The sequence below is a fragment of the Tympanuchus pallidicinctus genome, unplaced genomic scaffold, assembly GCF_026119805.1.
Source record: "Tympanuchus pallidicinctus isolate F22 unplaced genomic scaffold, pur_lepc_1.0 scaffold22, whole genome shotgun sequence".
Lineage (NCBI taxonomy): Eukaryota > Metazoa > Chordata > Aves > Galliformes > Phasianidae > Tympanuchus > Tympanuchus pallidicinctus.
Window position 1 is genome coordinate 39,023,223 of NW_026294739.1, and position 24,855 is coordinate 39,048,077.

Genomic DNA, 24,855 nt, shown 5'->3' on the forward strand with positions numbered 1-24,855 from the left:
TAGAATTTTTTGATCATTCAGAGTATAACCACATGCAGAAATAGTAACTGGTAAATATGTTTTAGCAGTTCCCCCACCCTCACCAGAGAGCACATAGGAATGGCATCAAAGTACTGGATATGGTTACTCCACAATACTTAAACAAATAATTACTTTGGACACAAGTCTCTATGTCAGCACCAACATTTGTGGCTTGCAAAAGGCATTTTCTGCACTTATGCTCTGCGTTCCTACTGGAATTATAATGGTGAGAAGTTGTCACAGATATCTAAATGGGCTTGTGCACGAAGCTCCAGCTGCCTTAAACGCTGCTTAAGCCCGAATGACTAATGGACTTTTTCAGGGATGACTAGATCTATGTTACTTCCCTGCAAATTAGATGCTCCCATGAAGCTATGGAACCTTTTATTAAAATACTGGCACTACCATTACTTTTTACTTGCAATACCAGAAAAAAATGAACATTTCTGCAGAGTATAATGCTTCCCAGAAGATTAAATTGCAAAAAAACAACAGACCAGAAATGAATGAGAATCATACCAATCTCATGGAAAAATGGTACTGCCTTTCCAAAAATAAAATTCCAGCACCATACCTACCATTTCATACCCACAATCAAACACAGGTGCAGCTGTACAGCCACAATCAATGCAGGATACACACAGATGTGCAACTACCCGACTTGCAAACAAAGAACGCACATGTCAGTAGCGTGGACGACCACATCTTCACTTCAAAGCATTGAGAACTGTACTTTGGCAGGCAAAACCAAACATGTGTTTGAGAGGCTCAACAGTGCAAGAAACGATCATACACTCACTAATCAAAATCCAACTGAGGCCTTCTTTGAAAATTTGGCCCTAAACGTTAAGCAGTGCCTGGGGGCTGATTAAAATTGATCTCCCCAGGGCACAGATCACGCAACACTAAGAAAACAAGCTTAAGAAACAGAAGCAAAGACTGCTGTTCTCTGCATCTTTATTGGTATGAAAACTCTTAAGACGCCAAACAAGGGGTGTGTTTGGGGGGAGACGTTAATATCTGAAGGGAGAGATCAAAAGCAGTTAACGTTCCTGGCACTGCATTGTGGCATGTGTATCTTTATACTTTTAAGCATACAGTAAAACAGAAAGGAAAAAGAAAAAGAAAAAGAAAAAAAGAAACATTTCTTTGTTAAATCAAATATTGCCACATGTTACTCATTTTAAGTTTGCTGTCCTAAGATCCAACTTAATTTAGTCTGCATTTAACATTTTTGATCTGAACATTTAACGTGGCAATGTTTGGCTCTGCCTGGAGTATTATCTGAATGTTAAACATGAACTCAATTTATTCATCAGAATATGGCAAGCATGATACCAAAGGTCATTTTGTTTAGATTGTCCTCTAACTCCATAACTTATGGCTTGTTTCTTTCCTCCTCAAACCTGAGAATACTCAAAAATATTGGATGTTACAGTGCGGGTAGTAGAATTGGATTCACATTTTTTTGGATCATTTTTATTAGGAACCTGGGGGAGGTAACGGCCTTGTTTAGCAGTAAGGAAAAGAACAGAAAATATGCAACATCTGCTACATTATGAACTGGCAACAGATACTCAAGCTAACTTTGCACTAGGAGTATGAAGGATGTGTAAGAAGCTACATGCACTGCACCTCAGTGTTCATAATGCAGTTATAATTTTCCCGATTCTTTGAGTAGGTGCTGATCCCTGACACATCAGTAGAAAACCACAACCATCACATGCACATTTTTCATGCAAAACATGGCCACAAAGTCTTCACAGAATCTGTCAGCCAAATTCTGATACTAATTACACTAGCAGAACTTTTATCACATGCATATGTGTCTCCACTGTTCAAAACTCCACCTTATGGCAGTAAGATTAGCTTAGAAACAGGTACCTTTAGTTTAGATAGCATCACACACTGCTCATTTTATTGGTTACAATAATTGCACCATTGGAAATACTTTTCCCATCCACCCCTCAACACTTAAGGCAGATCAAGCCTAAAAGAATGGAACCACACAAAACAAGGTAAGCAGGTAGATGAAATAAGTGCTAATAGGAACATCTCTTTCTAAACAATTTCTCATTAATCCTAAAGAATCGTGATTTTTTTCCCTCATATCAGAGCCTGATAACTCATTTTATCACTTGTTTGTTCTGATGTGAAAATTTCTTTTGTTTTATTGAAGAATCATTTCCCTTCTATTATATTGAGAGTTGCTAGCACTTTCACACACTTACACATTGGATATTACAAAAACCCATCTGCACTACCAGTAAAATCTGAAGCAAAAGAACTGATTATTGGTGCTTAGGCTTGTCAAATCGAGCCCACAGAAACACTCAGCATGTTACTGGTGTTTCCCATCCAAGTCTCCTATTTACAGTTCTCAGAAGAGTGCAGAGCTAAACTAAATGGCTCAAACTGTACCAGATGGAGCACCTTTACAGAACAGCCAAAGCAAAACAGCCTAATGCCGAAGAGAGAGCCACCTTCAGAAGCACTCGCTGACAGAGGCCAAGACAGGTGGTACGACGCAGACATTCACCAGTTTAAGACAAACTCCAGAGGGAGACCCTTCCTAAAAATCTCAGTGTCCCATCTAAGCTTGGGGCTGAGCCAGAAAGGCATTTTCATGAATGGCATTTTCTAAAGCCTGCAGCAAGATGGGTTTATCTGGGGGTGGGCTACCAGCCTATGAAGAGAAGCAAGCATCAGACTAACTTTGCTTTTGCTGCTAAGTTGTAACCTTAGCTCTGGTTTCGGTGATGACAGAATCAAGCCCTAGTTCCCCCTTAAGCACACACCTATAACGACAACTTAGAGCATTAAGGTTGTATTTTAAGTGTGTGTTAGCAGATCCCACGCTTATATTACTCTTCTATCATGTATATTTTATACAGGCAGTTAGTGACCCCAGCAGTTAGTTCCATTCAGTCAAAGGCTCGCATTTCTAAACTGTACAACCACCTTAAGCTTAATGATTTCAAAGATTTTTTTTTCTCTTAGTGACAGACATACACAAGTGTGCTAATTGACAGAGTACCTTACTTACCTCCATAATGCATTCTTGTGTTTTATATACAGGTAAGCTTCAAGAGTGCATTTCTTAATCCAATGAAATATTTATCAGATTTGAGATCTAAAGTGTACATATTCAATTTTTTATGCACACCTTTACATGATTCATGAAATTCACCCACAACGTGAGTTCTTTTCATTAAATTTTGTTTTTATGTATCATTGTTACTCCACCCACCCAGTCCATCCACCCCCTCCCCCCCCCCCTTTTTCTAATCCAGATTGATATTGAACTGACAAATATCATTCAGGTATCTTTGAACAAAGTCAGTCTTACCTTTTAACAGAAATCACGGAGCTCCAGCACCTGCAGAACATTCCATGCCTCTGTAAATAAACAAATAAATAAATTCAGGACCATACTCAATTTACAATGAAGCACAGCACGTAACATTACATGAGTTAAGTCTCTTTATTAAGAGCTTCTTTAGAAATGCTTGGAGATGGTCAGAAGTACATGGAATGTCAGACATTAAAAGAATATTCTCAATGCACACAGAAATGCACTGCTTTACTTGATTCAAAACCGACTGTGGATTGAAGATTGTTGGATTTCTCGATCAAATTTGTGTTTTAAGAGGCCAACTGGATTTTTAGTTGAAAGCACACTCCTAAGAACCAAAACATAGAGTAGCATTACAGGTTCAAGGGAGCATAATTTACTAATCAGAACAAGTCTGGCTACTGATGTGTCCATTTTATTTTTCATTTGCTGCTCTTGTAGCTTGAGCTACAGGCTTTTATCGTCACTATAAGAATACAGCATGGAGGCCACCTCATGCACAGCATGAGGACTGTGAGCTCAGTAACACTCACACAGCAGAAACAGGACCAAAGCTTGAGGGGTTTGGCTGAGCTACCTATGGCAGCACTCAGCAAGACTGCCTTGATGTACCCCTCCATCACTCAACACATATTTCCTCAGGTATCTCTAGAAACAGCTAGCCAACATTCTTTAACATGGGTTTGAATTAGAAGTCACAACAACCAGCAGTATGTTTTATTCATATAGAAACAGCTAAATGTAGCAAGACACAGATACCCTGCAAACGAGATAGAAAGAAACTTCACACTGTTCAGCCAGCACTGTCAAAAGTGCAAAGCATTTATTTCTATAATATAATAGATCTAAAGATAGTTGACATCCTGTCTTAGTCCTTCTGCATTATTATTCTTCTTTTAAACACAAGGCTTGGTTGTCCATGTTTAACATCTCTGCAGCACGCTCACCTCATACTGACTCAGTAGGAGACAAGGGCTTGGCACTTTGTATAATCTAGCCCTCAAAAATGCAAGTAACAAGGAATAGTTTACAGTGTCATTTTTCAAAGTCAGCTGAAAAGCATAAGACTGCAGATATTACATTACAGTGTCAAAAAAATCACAGAGAAAATGCTTTATGGTTTCTAAACCATTTGAGGGACCAAGTTGTACCAGTTAATGCTAACTGCACATTGTATTTATTTTTGTTGAGAGAAAGAATACTTTTAAGTCCCAACCCCAGCTACTGACCCTTTACATGAACAAATTCCTCAATTAACATTTGAATCATTTTCTTTTCCTTGATTTCAGTGGGAGGAAAAGAAAATCCAAACACCATCACTCTTCCCCTTACAGTTAAGGTCAACATTTGCTCAAACACAGTTTTACAGGCAGAAGACAGAATGTCTGCTTTTGTTGTGAAACTGGATCTAGAGAACATCTTTTAGGCCAGAAATTTATTTGAAATTCAAAAGTTGCCAAAGAAGTCAGACATTTAATGCTAAGTCCTCTATATAAAAATGTGTAAAAACAGAATGCACATAGATACATAATTTCATATGTATTATGCTTTTTCTAAATATGTTCCACTTATAAAGGTCAACTGGTTGAGGTAAGGATTTTGTTTTCCTTGAACAAGTAATTGCATAGGTATTAGAAAGCACTGGTGTGAGAACCCCGAGGCAGGAGTGGCTGTGCAGTGCCTGCATGCAGGAGGCACCCAGCAGCACAGCCTGGGGCTCCAGCATCACTGCGGTTCCAGCTTTGCCAGCGGCTCGCTCAGGCTGCTCAGACAAACTCCTCTCATTTCCTCAGTTCCCTCATATAAAACTGGGGATAAGCTTCTGAAGTGTGATACGGAACAACTGGTGCCAGCCAGCTCTCTACCTCATTAAGTTGGATTTTACACAACTTTTGCTAAGTGCACTTTGCAGTTGGGATGCACACCTTCGCTGCTTGATGCCTTCCTCGATTCCGGCAGTTCAGACATCACTAGCTATGAGTTTGAACAAAACAACTTTGCTTTCTCTAGCATCTGGCCATAAGATTGCTGACTTTCAACAGCAAAGAGATACTTTCCTCAGGAATAAGACATATTATGGCACCAAGGTTTTCTTGCACCTCCAGTCAGAGACAAGACAACTCCACCTAAGGAGCATTAAAGATTCAGCCTCTACTGCTGACCACCAACATCCGCCTCTGGTGTCATGGGCCAACATAATGAAATAGGAGGCATTACTTTACATTGATGCCCCTTTATATTGATGACTGCAGATCAATCTCAGGGAAACTGTCACTGTGCCACAAGAGAACACTGCTGTGGATTCCCTCTTGCAGCTGTCAGCAGCGAGGCCAAAGGCAAAAGAAAGCTGCCTTCCCACCCTCACAAGGAGAGGACGCCCATAAGGAATGCAGGGTGCAGAGCATCAGTTCCAGTTTAGACTCATTTAGAAAAACAAACAAAGCCAACCAGATATGCTGCCACTCTCTTGGTAGTTCAAAGCAAAAAAAGCACTTAAACAATTCATAGTTTGTAACAAGGCAGATCACAAAGAATAAAAGAAAATAAATGTTACATAAATCATGTAATCTCTTTCCCAATGCAGTTCATTAAGACTTTCAGAAATAAATCAAAATAGCACTGCCAAAAAAAGAAAGCAGAGGTAATTAGATTTGTACAGCCAATAGTGACTCATGCTAGCACTCCAAGATGTTTTGAAAATCTCACCAACAAATTTTGGCTAAAATCACCACTAGAAAGAACCCCTTCCCTTGAAAACAAGAGTTTAGCATACGAGCAGCCCATCCAGAGCATCTCCAAAGGCACCTGCATGCTGCTATTGCTCTCTCCTAGTTTTAAAGCCTAATGCATGACACATTCTGTTAAGCATCCAGGTTAACAAAATACATGAGCTGAGAGTTTGAGGTGACCAGGGCACAGAACCTGCAGCCAAACTACATTCCTTTTAACAACCTAGGAAGGCAGGAGAACACAGATTTGGCGCTTCCACTTATCCAAGGGAAGGGAAGCGTAAGGTGAGTGAAACCTGCTGCACTTGACACTTAGAGAGCACGGATCCCCAGGGCAGGAACAGCAGAGTGGGCCGCCACGCATCCTGCTCTAAAGCACTGCACCCTATGCTTTGTTCATTGCCTTCTCACATTACAAAGTTCTCAGTCACTGCAGTTGCTCTTTAATATTATAAAATAAGCAATGCTCACACCTTTCAGACATAAAGTGCTACAGAATAAATCTGACGTGCCAGCAAAGATAGCCAAATAATACAAGAATCAATGAGACATTTTTAAGCTCAAGACTCGCAAGGTGTCTTCTGAAGGATCCCAAACTGCATTGCTCACAAGCATTCAGCTGACAGCACAGATCTGTGAGAGCATTCGCTAGATGAATGTTGCTGTATGGGTACTGACTGCTCAGTCTCTTGGGCTTTATTCTAGCCAATGAGCAGAAAAAACCCATGTGATTTAAACAGCCAACCATTTACGAGCAAGAAATACACGTTAAATGATATTTATAGTCATTCATTAATAATCCACTGCCTGAACTTTGTTCTCTAATTACACTTGCAGATACCGACACAATCATGGATACAACTGTATAAATCAAAATGATACATGAAGAAAAATGCTAAATGCATTAAATGAATCACAGAGACTATCGTTAAGCACAGCTCTGTATTTGGCAACTAAAACTATTGCTTTTAACTTGTTTAATATTTGTCATGGATCTCAAAATGCTTTAAAATGCCTCACACCACTCTTGCCCATTTCTGGTCTGACAGTCCAAGCTGAAAGAGGTTTTCCTCAAGGAAAACACGGCAGCAGAGCCAACGATGAACTGAGAAGTCTTCATCTCCAAAGCAAGAATTATTCCAGATTTCATTATTTCATTCAGTGTTGCAGATGGATGTTGCAAAAACAATTGACACTCCTTTTGGCTTTTTTTTTTTTTTTTTTGTATTCCAATGGAGTGGGGTTTTTTATTTGGTAAATGAAATGTATACAATGTAATGCCTGAAATAAACCATACAGGGCAGCCACTGAAACTATGCCTGGAAAAAAAAGAACCCTAACCTGTTATTGGCAACAAATGCCAATTTCAAAGCAAACTGCAGCAAAACAAATTGGAAAAGTTCAACTAGTCAGTGCTTACACCTGAAGGAGCACTTCTGAACCTAACTTTCCTCAAAGCATGCAAAAGGAACATGTTTTCAAGAATCCTGTTGCCCATTATTGATGTAGGAATGTTTAAATTAATTTCTTTTAAGGAAGGGTCAGAAAGCTGTGCTATGAAAGAAACTATACCTCTTCATCTTCAACACTGCAGTACTGGGAATAACAAGAAAGCCTCAGCAGCCACTCAAACAAACAAACAAACAAAACCCCAAACCAACTTTCACAGTGTTATGGATACCTTCAAATGAACAATTTCTGCACAGCGCAGGGGTTGCAATCACAGACCAGGAGTACCTTCATGCTGAGATGGAACTGCTGACACAAGGGGAGCAAACTGGAGCTGCCAGGAGACGGGAGCCTGTCCTCTCAAGGGGGGCTTCTGGTACAAAGCCCCAGGCACAGCCAAGGCCCTGATCCTTCAGAGCACCTTGTCACCTCGCTGCCAGCCCAACTGAACTGAAGGTGCTTCATATCAGGTCTACAATGGCAGCTCATTGGCCATTTCAAAAGGTTTCTCGTGGTTAAAGAAGCTGCATAGCCAGAGTGACAATGCACAAATCCACTAGGACAGAATGATCGAGTAAAGGCAGGAAAACTTCTTTTGGAATTACCTCAAATTCTGATATTTTTCCCCAGTAATTTGCCAAGCAATAATAAAGAAAAAACAAACCGCAGTCTGGTTTCTGGGTGGCTACAGCAGTTATATCCCAGGCATGAAATACCAAACAAAACTATCTTTTAATAGAAAACTTTCCTTCAAATGTAAAATTGATATTTTTTTTCTGGTTTATGGATAATTTAGCTTGATTACTACAATTGTAAAAAAAAAATAATGCTGAAATATAACTTTCCTCTTCTTTAAACAAAGATTGTCTTACATGCTTGGGATCAAGCCACTGACTTTGTTGAACAAGCAATATAAAAGATGAGGTTTTAAAGCAACCCAGATATCTGCCTATTCTGTCCCACTAGCAATGCTGAAGGAGCACGACATTGCCATGAGCATTTAGTACAAAAGAAGTAAATTGAGCAAGAAGCCAGCAGTGCACAAAGAGGAAGGAGGTGCACAGTGACCCCCAGCAGCAGGCGTGGAAGCAGCACAGCTCCTTTTGGGAGGCAGGAGGGGCACGCAGTCCCCAGAGTGGCTGAATTTACAATATGTTAAAACTCCAAATGATTTTATATCTGTGTTTAATAAGAATTGATGATAAGATCCTTAAAAACAGAAAGCAACCCCAAAAAACCCCAACACATACGAGGGCTGCTCAAGAGCAGCAGCCAAGTTGGGGCTGTGCAGATTTTTACAAGTGTGGCATGCTGGCTCTTGTTTAGTGCTGGTGAAAATGCACAGCTAACAGCAGTGGTTGTGTTGAAGGAGTACTCTGTAGCTGAGAATTTGCACTATCAAGAATAATGTTACTGCTCTCTTGATACGTGTTGCAGTTTCCATGGTAATAAATAGGAGACATTACTTTCGGAGCAACCTATATACATCACTGAAAGACAGAATTTGTAGTGTAAATAAACTGGGGAGATTTATTTTTATTTTTTAATGTGAAATCTAATGGAGACCTTGCAATTGATGGTTCCCTGTTTTGGGCTTAATAATGGGACTGTTGTCCCTATAACACTTCTAAGGATAAAAGAGGCTTCCTTCATAGCTTGTCTGCACGTTGGTAGATGTCTGTTGTTACCAAGGGAATGTTGCATGCTCTGCTCTCTCCTGGAGTTTTAATTTTGTTATTTCTGTCAGTTCCTTTCATCTACAATGAAAGTCACACATTCTGAAAGCACAGACTCCAGCTTATATGGAATATCTATCTTTAACATAAGCCGCACACATATATGACTTTAAATTCCATTACAGGGAAAGAAGAAAAAAAGAACAATAATTGAAGAAGAATTTTTCTGCACATATTGCTTTCAGTTTGTGGAATTACACCAATACTATCCTTGCTTACTGCTTCAAAATGGTCCTAAAGAACCCTTGCTCTACCAATTCCACATGCCCAATTTTACAAGGGAAAATCTCAAAGACAACTCTTAGTGTTGTGGTGTCAGACCTCTGACCAGTAACGAAAAGCACAGTCTTGGTACACAGGGGACAAAACTAATCCATGGAATATCACCATAGGGGCTGCCTTTTGTACATTATATAGCCATTATTTAGTGCTTGAAATGAATGTGCACATCAGGGAAAAGTTTTAAGAGCAGATTTCTATTTTATACATACATTAGCAAATCTTCAGAGGTTATCTGGCTAATTGAATACCATCATAATTCCCCTACACTGAGCCTGTGGAACGAACTGCCATTCAAACACAGAATGGAAATAGAGACTGCAGTATGGCAAATTTAATACAAAGACTTTTAACAGTGATTGCCAGAGGAGTTCTCAAAATGAATCACTTTAAGGCAGAACAATGCTGCTAATTTCTATTTAAGTTTGAAATATTTAACATACCCGCCTTTTCTGAGCATAGTTCAAAGAGCACGCTGCTCCTCTGTGGGGCTGTGCTGGGGACTGTGCTCCTATGAAAACACTGCAAGAGCACCAGAGCTGCTCTGTAGCAGTGTATGAACGTGGTGTGTCAGCTTGGCCACAAGGATGACCCAATCATTTCCCTTACATCATTTTTAAAGAAAAATAAGCCAAAATAAGTGAACTACAATGGGCCACTTCCCTTTTCTGTGCATCAACAGGGCTTTCCAATGGCTGATGTCAGAACAAGCTAAGGCCCAGGTCCCACCACACGCAGCAGGGCTGGAGGTACATGTAGAAGTTAAATCTTCTGTTTCCCAACACGTGTTGACCCATTATTAATGTCAAACAAATGTACACATTGCTTATTGTCAGGAGCCTTTCTTCCTTCTGTGCCTTGTTCCTCCTGCCAAACAAGCATGCTTAGGTTGGACTCTCTGAACACTGCATTTCAGCTGCCACAAGCTGTGATGTAAAATGGCACAGGTGCCAGAATTCAGGTAAACCAACTGGTAAGTGCTCACAGCACACCTCGCACCACAACTGCTCTGACATGGAGAAACTCCCTGAGAACAAGTAAGAGCGTTATACCTACAGATGAAAGGATACGTCAAGAAAGACCAGAGGGAAAACAGGTGAATAACTAATCCTTTAGCCTTGACAGCTTTTGCCAATATCCTTAAAGCTGACATTCGAGAAGAGAGCAGCTTTGGTTAAGAGTTTTATTAACAAAGGTATCAATCCTATCAGATTTCAAGCATCATGGAAAGACTCTGATCCTCTCTATGACAGAAAATCTCTTACAGCGTCTAACCTGAGGCCCAAAGATTCCCATTTCTCTCAACTGCCTTCAGCGTGAGCCATTTACAGCTCTTTAAAATCTAACAAGATGCATGAGAATACTTTAACAATAATCTAATTGAATTAAGTCTTTGCTTAATTACATCATTGGATCTGAACTGTCAGAATCAGCCACCTATAACCTGTGCAAAAAAAAAAAAAAGACAACATATAAAGTGGTTTGCAATGCTGTTTAAAAGTACAGGGCTTATGCTCTGCAAGAGCTTTGCTAATATCTATCTGTACCAGATAAGAACTTAAAAGTTACATTTACTTCAGTTTTATTCTGAAGCTGCATAGAATTAAAATCACATCAAAATACTTAAGTGGATCACAACTATGCCTTTAATCTCACTCATTTTCCTCTTGTGGAACAGAGTTTATGGGCTTTTAGTATCCCACTACAGGCCTTAAGTTTGTTACGGCAACATGCACTGTCTATACTGGAGCATATAGAGTAAAGTGTGCTGTCATGTACACTGTGGCCACACTAGAGCATGGCACATGGCACACAGCAGAGCCTTTAGGAGAAGGGATCTGCAAGACAGCTGTCTGCAACTGCAGAACACTAGAACAGAAACGTATGCTCCTATTTATCATATTTCCTTTTTAATAATATCCTCAAATATTTGCACACAAACATACGTAAGCACACACACATACAACACTTTCAAACATACTAATGAATTAGTCACTACTCAACCCTGTACTTGTACTAAAATACAAAATTTCAGCTGCATAAAACTGTTCAGCATAAGTACATATTGAAAATCAGCTGCACTGACTAGCAAAGTTAGCACGAGTTCAGGGAATAAAATTACTCAGACTAATCCTGCTGCTGTACTACAGACTGGTTTTCATCAGATGAATCCTGCATGTTGCACATAAGGCAGTCAGAGGTTACTCTTGTGGCATGAGCCATTGTTTTCTCCTCTTCTCCATCTATATTTGATGCACATTCTAGAAGTACCTACAGATTGAAACTGTACAGTACATAGCTACTTTGCTATTTTTCTAATACAATGATCAAGGCCTAAAGTAAGTTCTTCCCTTCAGTTGCAGCACTGGCCTGTCAAAAGAAAGTGCAGATGGAATTAATGCTCATCCCACAGAGAGAACAATTTCTAAAACATTTCTTCCTCCAGATGCCCACAGGCTGTAGCCAATAGGCAACAGCAGAACCACCAGTCTCAGCTCCTCTCAGCAAGCGTGACAATGAAAACTGCTGAGAACTCCACTAGTTCTGCTTCCAATGCATTAACTGACCACATGCAAGCACTTCTTTTACATCCCAGTTCCTTCAGCTGCAAAAACTGGCTTATTGAAATCTACCTCCGCGTGGTTCTTTGGGACCTATGCACACAACCCTGAACTCTTAGCTGCACATCATGCATCACTTGGCTTCGAGACTGACCTGGTAAAAAATGACTATTGAGGGTTATTGCTATATTCACTCCCCTTGCAAAGTTTCACTGACACATATACATCTCACATTCTTCAGAACACCTGGAGACCAGTTTTAGGATGGACTTTTTTTCCATCACTACTTTACACAGATACTTTTATTATTACACGCTTATCAACAGGAAAACACAGATCCTATTCTTGAGGATGTTAATGTACAAAAGGTACTGATTTATAAAACTTTTTTTTTTTTTTAATTATGAACTTGAACAACTGCTTAGATATATGGAAATTAAACAGATCTAATGAAGTGGAATGGAGTGCTAAGTTTTAATTAAACTAATTAGAAAATTTGCAGAAAAGCTATTAAATAATTTTTGAAATGGAAATGATATACTTACTTCTACGCTTTGCCGCGTTAAGATCACAGTTCAGTGGGTAAAATACTCCCAAATGCACCTTGGTTAAGTTCTGCTGAGCAAACAACACACACGTCTACACACACAATTTCCTCTGAATATCTGCTTCAATGAAACGTTTGTCTGCACTTTGTTTTTACTTTCAACCAACTTCCTAGGGAAAGTTCTTTTGTGATGCAGATTCCTACAGAGAATTTGCAGTGAATCTTAGAGGGAATAGCTTATAAAATAAGCACTCAGAACCTGTGTATCTCCGGAAAGCCTGCTCCCTCAGATACACAATTAAAAAGCACCGTGTAGATGACCTGTTACATTTCTCCAGCCCTGACCAAATACTTTCATTGATAAGGTACTTCTAAATCATCTGCAATCGAGAGAGCTTGCAGAAATTGCACGGTGAGTGACTCTGAACACAGATGCTCAGGAAAGCCATCAGGTCCCACAGAACTCAACAGGAACAGAAATAAGCACATGTGTGAAGTTATAGGTTGTTTTACAGCAGTTCTCCTTTTCTGTCCACTTCTACTCGAGCAAGCTTTGGGTTCTCACAGATGGCTTCCCTAGAGGTTATCAGGCAGTGACCTGCTGACTGCAGATGGACACAGGTAAGTCTTCACAGCATTACTAAGTAGCCCAGTGAGTGTATGGCGAGTTTCAGTTTCATGGTTTCCCTTCTACCATCCTCAGTTAACTGTAAGAAAATCTATACCTCATTAAAAAAAAGTTGTCTACCCACAACATTTGCCATGCAGATGTTGCAAACTGCACGCAGAAACCTGAAGAGCCCCTCAGTAAAACACAAGTGCCTCAGGAAGGACTTCTCCTCACCGCTCCTGAGGGGGCAGTGGGAGCCCAGCGGCAGCTGGAGCTCTGTGAGGAGCCCTCTGACGTTCCTCAGACACACGTTTGAACTGCACAAGCTCAAACTCAAGACCAGCTCCTCAGCAGGCGGGAAAGGCTTCAGCTTTCTGCTGCCACAGCCACAGCGGTTTTTTTTTTAAAGCCACAGCAAAACACAGACTTGAGTTTCAGTATACCTGTACATCTGTTGAAATAAACATGACACAGGGTGCCTGCTTTTCTAAGTATGGACTCAGGAGCCTCGGCAGACCCTCACCTGTGTGGTGTGGTACTGAACCGCCTGGCGCCAGCAGTGCCTCACGCCTCCACACACCACACAGCCCAGCAGCCCCAGCAACAAGCCCGGTCTCTCCTTGTATTTCTACCTCATTTTAAGAGCTTCTACCGGCCTCAGCTGATGGTGCTTTTGCTGTCTCTGCCACCTGACAGCATTTCAGCTGCAGGCCTCACCTGAGGTGGGCGCAGCACCAGGCCCAGGCGCTGCCCCGGCGCTGCTCTGCAGAGCACTGAGGCAGGAATTACCACAGAGAAGCCTTTATTCCTCCAGCTGGCCTCCTCAGGGCAGCCCACATCCACGGCACCAAGCATTCGGGCAGTGTGGGATGACGGAGGCGAATGATCACCCCGTCTGTGCTCAGGTTTTGATAAGCCATGTTATCTTGCCCTATTTAAAACCTGACAGAGACAATACATTAATCCAATATTTTTAACGTGCTCAATTATATTAGAAAGATTTTTTGTGTCAGTGCAGCTGAACTGTGTGGTAATTAATAACAATCCTAATGATCAGAGTTTGCAAAATAAATTATTACTGAATAAGCAGAATTAAAGTCCCGTATAGCCTTCTCCTGTCTGACAGTAATGTCTGCACGCCTGAAGTCTTACATAGATAAAATTCGACTGGAGTGCGGCTGTCTTTCAGATGTGCATAAAGAGGAATGATTTGTAGTATACAATATCCATTATAAACACAGAGCATTTGAAAAAAAAAAAAAAACCACCTGTATTTTGTAGCACCTTCATGTTAGCAGGAAACTTTACAAATTTTCTGCACCTCCAGCATGCTATTCTTTCCCTGCAGATCTAAGGACAGAAAAAACACAGGCTTTCTTCTTTGCAACCTCTTCTTTGCAGTGTGCACACCCTTTGGTTTACAGGAATAACATTACCCATTCCATAGCAAAAACTTCCCCTGATCACGTCCCAGCATGCTCAGAACTGTGAAAGGAAAAACCATCCAAAGATGGTTTAGTATTTTTACATCTATTTTGGTGCAAGGAAAACAGAGGCAGAGGATCAATTAACAGTAGTACAAACAGCCAATGCAGGCCAAATCTAGTGTCTGAAACAAGGAAGTGCCCTCTCATTTTCATTGTTAGCACACGGCGAGAAACAAGCTGTGCAGATGCCTACAAGCTTGAGCACCCTGGGATGTTTCCATACTACATGGGACCAATCCGCAAGTGTCCTGCAGATCCCCCTTGTGGATGTGAAACTAAAAATGACTATGACAAGTTTCTACTTGAAACTCTACTAATCCCTAGAAGTCAGACAGTTCTGATAGAAGGACCTTCCAGCCAAACACAATGGAGAGAGAAGAATTGTATTAAAAACAGTAGAGTGCTGTAACACCCTTCCTCCACTTTTCCACAAGGAAGAAAGAGAAAGAGATAGCCCCAGTTAATTGTGGTTTAGCATGCTGTATTGAAGGAAAGCTGCTTGAGTCAGAAATAGCATGTGAAAAGAAGGTAATAGACAGCTTTGGACAACAGTAACTTCGATTTTCAGGCGATATTAAGGAGGAAGGAATCTGTGGGACAAAATCTGATAACACTGGCTCTTCTATTATCATGAAACAGCTGATGAAAAATGCATACCTAATGTGAGACCAAGACAGATGTACCTTTGTCTGCCAGCACTGGAAGATTCCAGTCAGTAAAACACACACCAAAGAGACATACATGCTCTGAGTGCTTGCTCAGGGACTTTTCTCACCAGACTTCAAATTTTTACCTTTCCTTCTGTTTCACTTTTTGCTTACAGCAACATCAGCTACACATATACTTTCACAACACAGAACAGAATGGATTCTCTCAAGACTCCAAGAAGTAGGGCTTTAAGAATAACAACAACAAAAACCTGATACAGGAATATCATGAGGCCTCCAGTAAAATTAAAAGACATGACATCATTGCTGTGCCACCTTTACTGTTTCGAAAGGCTCTGAAGAGATTTTTCTGCTCAGGAAAAATCAAATAGAAAATAGGGTCTGAAGACTTGGTCAGTATTCTTTAGCGCATGCCAAAGCCTCATTTCAGCTCTACTTTTGAAGTCACTAACCTGAGTGCTACAACACCCAAGTGCACCACAGATTTATAATATGTTTTTATTTAAAGAGAAGAAATAGCCTACAGAACCAGGCGTGAGATGATAAATACCCTGTCTGTTCCAAATGAACTGCTGTAGGAGACATTAAAAAGGAAAGGTGAGTTTTAAGAAAGCAGCTTTAGAAAACACACTCCACCAGCTAAATCTATTTCATCCCCACTTATATTTTTAAGAAGAGAAGACAGAATGAATTAAATTGAAAGCCACGTATTAAGTCTTTAGATTTTTCACAGAAGTTTATTGAGCAAAACTCCTAAGAAGCTGCTTGCTTCTTTATCCACAGAAACCTATTTATAGGAGCTGAATTCTAATAAACACAGATTGCAGAGCAAAGAAAAAAAGGTCAGCGGTGTATGCTTAAAGCTTTATTGATGTCTTGTCAATCAATCTTTTATTTTGTTGTTTAATTTTTTTTTCTTAAAGGAAAAAAAATGCATGTAAGCACTTTTTCTCCTAATAGTGGATTTATTGAGCATTTCAACAAATCAGATCATAGATACAATAAGCAATGATGGCTGATTATCAACTCTGTGTTTTCAGGTCAGGTTGTAAATTGACCCTGCATTCTCTGCTCCTCTTTCTGGGGAATAGCTGAGGCCTTTTCAAATACAATAATTTCCAATAAAGTTGTTTGGTTTTTTTTCCTCCCCCATGTGTTCAACATTCTAGAATAGGTAGCTTACTGGTAAAAAACAAAAAACAAAACAAAACAAAAACAAAATGCCCCCACAACTATCCTGGAAAAAAAATATATGCAGTCATATATATTGTCTCCTTGTAAACTAGTTGAAATAATAAAGCTGACTCTTAGATTTAAGAGCAGTTAATCTAATGGACCTGAAACTTAAGAGAATGCTGTTTTAACTGTAGCATTTTTCTCCCTCCAGTTAATATGAAGAGCAGTTACAGACGTCAGCCCTGATCCTGCACTTGAAGGGCAGCTGCTGCCAAGCCCTTCCAACTCCAGTAAGTGGTTACACCTCTCTAAGGAAGACCATTTAACCTTTCCATTTGGCTGCAGTTTCACCTCCATCTTTTGTTTCTCCAATATCTCAGTTTTGTAATTTTGAGAGCCAGTGGTCGATACCTGTGCATAGCAAATCAGATAGCAATTCATGTTGCTTTATTCTGTTATTTGTTACCTACTCCTCTTGTAATGTTACCATTCTCTTTTTTTTTTTTTTTAATCAGTATTTGCACATGGAGGGGGAGGTAATGCTAAGATGATTAACCTGGCAGTTGATTTCCCTGCCTCAGACGATACATCTAATTTAGCAGAGGGTAAAGTATAGCAACAGGCTGTTTTCTCCCCTCTGGTATACTCTGCATTCACTTGCCATGCCATTGCACAAGTCTTCAGTTGGTCTTTTGCTCTACTACATTTCAGTTTTCCTTCTGCTCCAGAAAAATAAGAACAAGCAGACAGAACAAAGCATAAACATTAGCACAGCCCAGAGAAGATGGATAACACAGTTCAGCTCATGAGAAAAACATCCACTCCACAAAATCCTTCCCAAATGGAATAGTACCTGCAACTCTGTCAGACTCTCTCCCTATCTTTTGAAAATTGAATACTGATAAGATCTGAGAAATAATTTTTATATTCTAGCTAATTTTCTGCAGTATGACTGCAATCTAAGCAAGCATACAAAGGGGAACCATGCTACTATATTCTGGTGGTAAAAAAGTAATAAAAGCAACAAATCAAAACAAACAAACCAAAAAAATCCCACTGCATTTTAAAAGCATTATTATTTTCTCTACTGCGAGTTCATGATGTATTGTAGGTACCAGTAAGAGCATGACTCAGACTGAATAGCTCTAACAGTGAAATCGCTTCTAATGGGGTAAAAGCAAATCAAGTCACAGAAATACTCTTGGATTGTTATCACAAAGATCATGAAAATACCTTCTAAAGAGAAAAGCTGTCACCACATGTAGCAACACAGCGTATTGGTGGACCAAGTGCCACTGCAATGGAGCCAATGTCCAGCTCAGTATCACATGCTCCTTAGTTTTATGTTCCTAGCATTACTTTCCTTCCTGGCATCTTGTTCATCTGTCAGCCAGCCTTACAGGATAACAGCATTTCATAGAGACAGACAACCGGTTCTGAATAAACCCAACTGTGGTTGGCACGAAGTAGTAAATGTGTGACAAATACAGTAAGCATTACTGTTTTTCACTTTATTTTATAAAAAAAATATGGCTAGCTAATACAAGTTAATTGGAGTGAGATAAATAATACTTTTTGAGGAGTCAAAACCAAACAGCAATCTCCTACAACCATTCCATTAAAAACAATGAATTTCACATTCAATGTGTTTGCTATTCACACGTCTTGCCTAATTAAAATTAGTCTAATGCTCTTTCTGGAAGGAGTTATTTTGTATTCTATTGTTTTTCACTTTCTGCCATTAACGGCATTTGATGAGTTACTTTAGACTTCCAGCTGTCTGACTGGATAGCACATTATTATTTTTTTAAAGAGGAGTAAGACAATAAATAATGTAAATGCACTTGAACTTCAAACTTTTATTAAACTTTCACAACATTTTGACGTATACCAGTGGCCACATGGAAATTCACAACAACAGATAATCAGACCCTACAATGAGCAATAAATCAAACTCGAGTCTCCTCTCATAAACCACTTCAGGAATCTGGTTCTTATTATTTGGACAGCTCTGATTCTGTCTCTCATCATGGAACAAAAATCTCTGTCCCGGAAGGAGTCCCTCTGGGACAGATCTTGATTCTCAATGTTCTTTTTCAGATAGTTCAACTGATTTAAAAAAAAAAAAAAAGAAAAAAAAAAAAGTGAATCTTGCCTTAACAACATGCTTAGAAATTTTTTAAAGGAAAATGTCTGAAACTATAAACTGAAAACCTGAGACTAGATCTAACTGAGCACATCTGCACATCTCAGCGTGGCTCATCTCTCAGACAGGTGAATGGTTGACCCATAAGCAAATGCTGAAATAAAAGGTTTCCTCAGGGAACCACTATTCCTCACTCCTTACTCTGTCTAGGCTTCTACTACTTCAGGGAGAACTGCATTACTGGAATGAAAATATATATTTAAAATATTCCTTTCGGACGTAGAACAGTACAGCTTTCACTTTGCAAAGCAACAGATATTTGCACTGCAAAGGAGTCTCCTACTTTGGAGTTGTGGACTGTCACTACAGAAAATTTAAACTCAGATGCAAAATTTATCCCCCATTGTTCACAGGATGGGATTACATTTATTTTATAAAATTGATGTAGAAGCCACAAGTTGTTTTCTTCTCGCCATATCCCTGTTACAGGAGATATATTTCTTCTTGCTTTACAAAGCATAAAACAGAAGTGTCATTATATACTTCTACAGTACACAGATTTAAGCCTTACCGTTCGAGAAGTAAATCAATACTGTTTCAGAAGGAAAAAAAAACACATCAGCTCTAAGAACAACAGTGGCTCTCCACTTGGAGTCACTTACCCTGCAATCCTGACTGCACAGAAATCAATGGCAGAAGTCCAAGTGACACTAGCCTAAGACAGTCACCATTCACACCTGGCTCAAGCTGCCACGTACTTAGGTAGCAGAAAGCTATTAAGAAAGATCAAATCTCAAGGTTCTGTCATGCTACTTTTACTTCAAGAGGATGTATGAAATACACAGATTCACTTGCTCCAACAATAGAGACTCCACAACCCCATGGGCAACTTATCTAGTTGCCCTAGACCCCTATCATGAATCAGTTTTTTCTTTTGCTTAAAAAGAAGTCTTACATTTCAATTTTGTGCCCATTGCCTCTGAGAGAAGCCTGCCTGCATCTTCTTTACTCCCTTCATCAGATATTTATTCACACTTAAAAGGTCCCCCAAGTCCTCTCTTCCCCAGACCGAGCCACCCCACCTCTGTCAGCCACCCCAAACTCTTAATCACCTCTCCTGCTCGTGCTGGACTCACTCCAGCATGCTCATGCCTCGTACAGGAGACCAAGCTCCAATTAATTTTCCATTCTTTATCGCAAAAACAAGAACAGCAGACATACAAATATTTGTAAGTGAACTAACCAAACATTTCATTATTATTCTTGCAGCTTTATAAAGCCTTTCTGACGGAAATGATACTGCGTAGCAGAGAAACCTGCATGAATGCAAAGAGGTTCCTTGCCTATGATAAAATATTTACTTGCCTCTGCCAACACAGCCATTACTGTATTTATTCTCCCAGCACCCCTGTGATGGGGGGGAATACCAATATACACATTGTACAAATGCAAGACAGAGGACATGGTGACCTACCTAATATTGCACAGGAAGTATGTGGAAGAGCAAGGAACATCTGAGCATGAGGCTAAATGTTTTACAGCAGATGGATGAGATATAAATTAAAATATTCAAGTTATCAATGGATAAGACTTACAGTGCTGTGGGACTCATTGAAAAGGGTTTCCTACGGTACGCATTTTGGTCTCCTACAATTTCTCGTGGCTTCCATGAAAGCACGCAAAATTTTTCTCTCCCTGTATTCTCACTATGACTGTGGCTGGTTTCAGGGGACAAAACCAGCAAATGAAAACTACAACAAAACTCAACAGGAAAAAACTCACAAAACAACCAATGACTTTTTAGTTTAAAACTACTAAAGAACTATTTCTGCGTTGTCAGTTAGTTCAGGTACTTGGCTGTGCATCTCCAACCACTGTATGCTAGACAGAAACCATAAGCCATTCAGCTTTTATTTTGCTGTGCTAGAACACGTAAAATCCTTTTGTTTCTTCTCATAAAATAGCTTTCACTTTGCCTTAATTCTTATGACCTTTTCTACATCTGTTCCAGTTTTATAAAACATTCCTGTCCATGATTGACCAGCACTACATGGTATTTCTGAGGCAGTACCAGAGTCTCTATAATAGCACTAGCATTTCCTCTGGAAATGCTACTCCTAATGTATCTTACGGTTGCATTGCCTTTTCCACTGCTGCATCATTTCTTAAAATAATTCTCTTTATAACTCCCAATGCAGAGAAATAGAAGTATGGAATCACTATAATTGAAATATGGTTGGTTTCTAAGGAATTTCTTTGAAGGAGAGAGTAGTGTACACATTTCATAGATTAACTGAAGTCTTTTTTCAACTGAGAAGCATATGGAGATGTGAGAGGAAAAGAATAGATGGAAAGGAAGAATTGGTGGGTGTTATATACAAATGGAACGCAAAGATGAGAGCACAGGAGTAATGATTTCTTGTGTGCAGCAGCAGGAGGATATAGACATTTTATCAATTGGAAATTCTGTAACAGTTCTACACATAGAGAGGCCTGCCTGATTCTCTTAATTTCCAGGAGGAGAAAACAGCAGATATTGACAAAACAGAAACTTTACCTACTTGAGTAGGTTTTATGCAGCAAGAAGGGTCTGCATGATCGAGCTTCTTTATCCTTTCACCTCTGTATTCAGAAATAACTATGCAGAACGTTAAAGCAGACCTTTGTGCTGCTGTCAGAACTACATTATCGTCAGGGAAAGCTGCACCATTTTGTTACTTCAATGTAAAAAAGATAAAAATTAAGATAGTCTCCTGCAATTTCTTTAGCAAACGTAAAAAGCAGCTTTTCCTATAGCTGCCACAATCACACAGCTGGTAGGACTCTAGAATCAGAATTCTTAAGGAAAGGTGAAGTTTAGTTTCTACTTTTAATATTTATAAACAAAAGGAATTTTCTATATGACAAAACAATCAACTTAAAACCATAAAATATTTTTCTCTGTGACTCTCAAATTTATTAACTTTCACAGTCCTAAAGTATTAATTTTACTTTATATTATGTACATATTAAATGTACATCAGAAAATATAAAATGGTACAATCAACATTCATGAAGTGAAGTTAGAAAGCAGATGATTCATTTTCAACTTTTTCATGTAAAGATTTCAAGAGTACAGGCATGTTTCCATGATACATTTTCCTTTCACAATTTTACTTCTTGATTTTTAAGTCAAAAGTGTTGTATGGATATATATTTTTTATTAGCTTTAATGAATGTCAGATGGCTTTTTCATATAGAAAACCTAGAAGTCCTTACTCAGTCAAAAACCTCATTGATTGCATCCTCTGATGTTAAAAATCGTTCATAGCTAATACATGATTAATCACTACATATTTGTTCATGCCTTCAACATTATCTGTCTGGGAACGAACCTTTTCTACACACTGTTTGCTTCCCTCACGTAGACTACTTTCTGAAAAGTCATTGCTGGACCAAGGGAAAATCCCATCTTGCCACCCCAAAACAAGAACTTTGGTCACTCTGTTATACAGGTTAAGAGCAGACAAGGCCATGTAAACGTAAACGATTCTTAAAGAGTTATTTATCCATAGCTCAATTAAAGCACAGATGACCATAAAGTGACACTCTATTGATTTGGAACCCATAATGATTTAAGTTATTTCTATACCCTGAAGAACAAAGGTGAGTAGATGGAACCTCTTTAGCCAAGGCTCTAATTGTTAGTAAAGTGAGTTATCTCCAAGAGCCTTGTGCAGCCATCAGCACTGGGAGGAACAACCACATGAGACCTAGGAATTTGCCTGTCGTGGCTTGAATCCCAAGAGGACAGAGCACATGCTCCTGCCCACAAACCTCCCTCCACATTTCACAGAACAGTGGGAGTGTGATTCTCTGGGTGCCAGGAGATCAGCCCAGTAAATGCTAAGTCAGCAGATTAGAAATGGTTCCTGTGGACCAGATGAGCAGTCATCTGGTCTCTAAGTGGGGCTATTTGGAACAGAGGTGGAAAAGAAAGGAACAAACCAGCCATGCATTATACAGTTATGGAAAAACTGCATTATACAGTTATGGAAAAACTTGCATACCTGAAAAATCTTTTTACACATTTCACCACTTAGAAGCTGCCTTTGCTAGACACAGAGTCCCACCTGACCTCTAAAACTCTAGGTATTGCTTCTATTTCCTTACGCCTTTCTGTGTCTATCTATTTCTGGCTGAATGTATATTCTGAGATTATCTGCAATCTCTGCCTACCTTAAGAAAGCCTAAGCCAAAATTACTGATGAATAAACAGATTCTTTTTTCAACAATTAACAAAAGGGAGCTGTAATTTAAGATTTATCACTGGATGTTTTCTGACAGGAACATACTGTCTTAAAAAAACATAAACATATGCATAACCCCCCCCCATTATTTAGTATTCTTACAGAGGTTTTGTTGGAAATATCTTCTAGCTCTTTATTAAGTCCCCTGATGTCTAATTCTTTGTTCATCCTAAGTCACTTCCTTTCTGCAAAATCTTGTGGCAGTCAGTTTCATAGGCTGTATAATTTCTGAACTACTCCTAAAAACATAAATCAGTTTGCTTTCCCTTCACTTCTGATTTCATATCACATTGCTTCAAATTTTAACACTGAAAAGGGAGGAAGAGACAAAAAACAACTCCTACAGTGAAGTTAAATAACTTCATGGAAATAAAGCAAATAATCTGTATTACTAATGGACCTGTTTACAGCTGTGATTTCTTATTTGCAATACATGCATAATATATATAACAGCAAATTTTTCTATTCATGCCACTTCTTTTTTTTTTCTCTCCTCAAAATGCATACTAATTACTGCAGCAAAATTGAATTTGCCTGTGCATACATTGAGGTTAACCATGCAGTTAGTAATGAATGAAGCACTAAGAATCAACTGCGCAACCAAGAAGGAAATATGTATTTAAAATCATGAGCAGGATTCTAATTATTGAGTCCAGGAAATAATTTAGTTAATTTCAGCTTTAAGATTAAATAATTCTAAAAGATACTAAGCTGCTTTTCACGCTTAATTAGAGGCTCAACTTCACTGAAAAGCTCCTGAAACACCACAGACAGTGGCAGAAAAGTATCTACTTAAATTCTTCCCTGGAATATCATAGCATCTACAAGGACTGCTCCGAAAGTAACACCTCCTATTTTATTATGCTGGCCCAGGGCATCCGAGCAAATGGTGGTGGTACAGCAGGAGGAGTTGAATCTTCCTGCCACTATTCTGTCACGTGTTGATGCTGTGCAACAGATGGCAGCAGAGGGGCACTCTGGCAAAATGATGTCTGATGTGAAAGTGTGTATGAAGCAAAGGGGTGGAACCGAATTCCTTCATGCGAAAAAAATGGTGCCCACTGACGTTCAGCAACTCTTGCTGACCATTTATGGAGACCAAGCAGTGGATGTGAGCACAGGGGATGGGACATTTCAGTGGTGACAGCAACAGTGGGTCACCTCCACTGGTGCAGATTTTTTTTACAAGCATGGCAAGCAGGCTCTTCCTTATTGCTGGTGAAAATGCAGAGCCAATGGCAGTGACTGCAATGAGAAATAGTGTTTTCTAGCAGAGATTCTGCTCTATGAAATAGTGCTATTGTACTCTTTGTATCTTCTGGTTTCCATGGAAATAAATAGGAGGCATTACTTTCAGAGCAGTGTACTTCTGACATAAGTGTTGTTACTTGAAAATGTCATGGCATGCAGAAGAAAGTTACTGTACTCTTATATTACAATACTGTTAATAGATATATCATCTAAATCACCACAGAACACTGCACAGCAATTTATAGTGCATCATAAAAACTGATGAATGCGACAGAAAAATCACGGAGATGAGAAAACACATCAAATGTGAAAGAAGAATTTTCAAATTCATTTACCAAAGTCCCAATGCTGGAAAGTTACTGTATCAATTCTGACCAAATTATTCACAAGTTTCCACATCAACATATCATAACTTAAAGCCTGAGTGGTTTTAAGGCTCCTGAAATTATGCCACAAAAGGAAGCTGTAGAGAATTTTCTTGTCAATGCGGGAATAGTCAATAGCAAAAAGAGTAACCATCAAACAAGCCAGTTGCAGCTGAGGAAAAAGCA

The 24,855-nt window shown here is 39.4% G+C and overlaps 1 long non-coding RNA gene across 1 annotated transcript in view; it reads right to left on the reverse strand.

Annotated features, from left to right (window-relative positions):
- LOC128081818 (uncharacterized) overlaps positions 1-24,855 on the reverse strand; it is a 316,659-nt gene that overhangs the window by 209,152 nt on the left and 82,652 nt on the right. Inside the window, exon 4 of the long non-coding RNA XR_008207407.1 lies at positions 3,371-3,420. This is a non-coding gene — a long non-coding RNA (uncharacterized LOC128081818). The remainder of the gene's footprint in view (positions 1-3,370; positions 3,421-24,855) is intronic.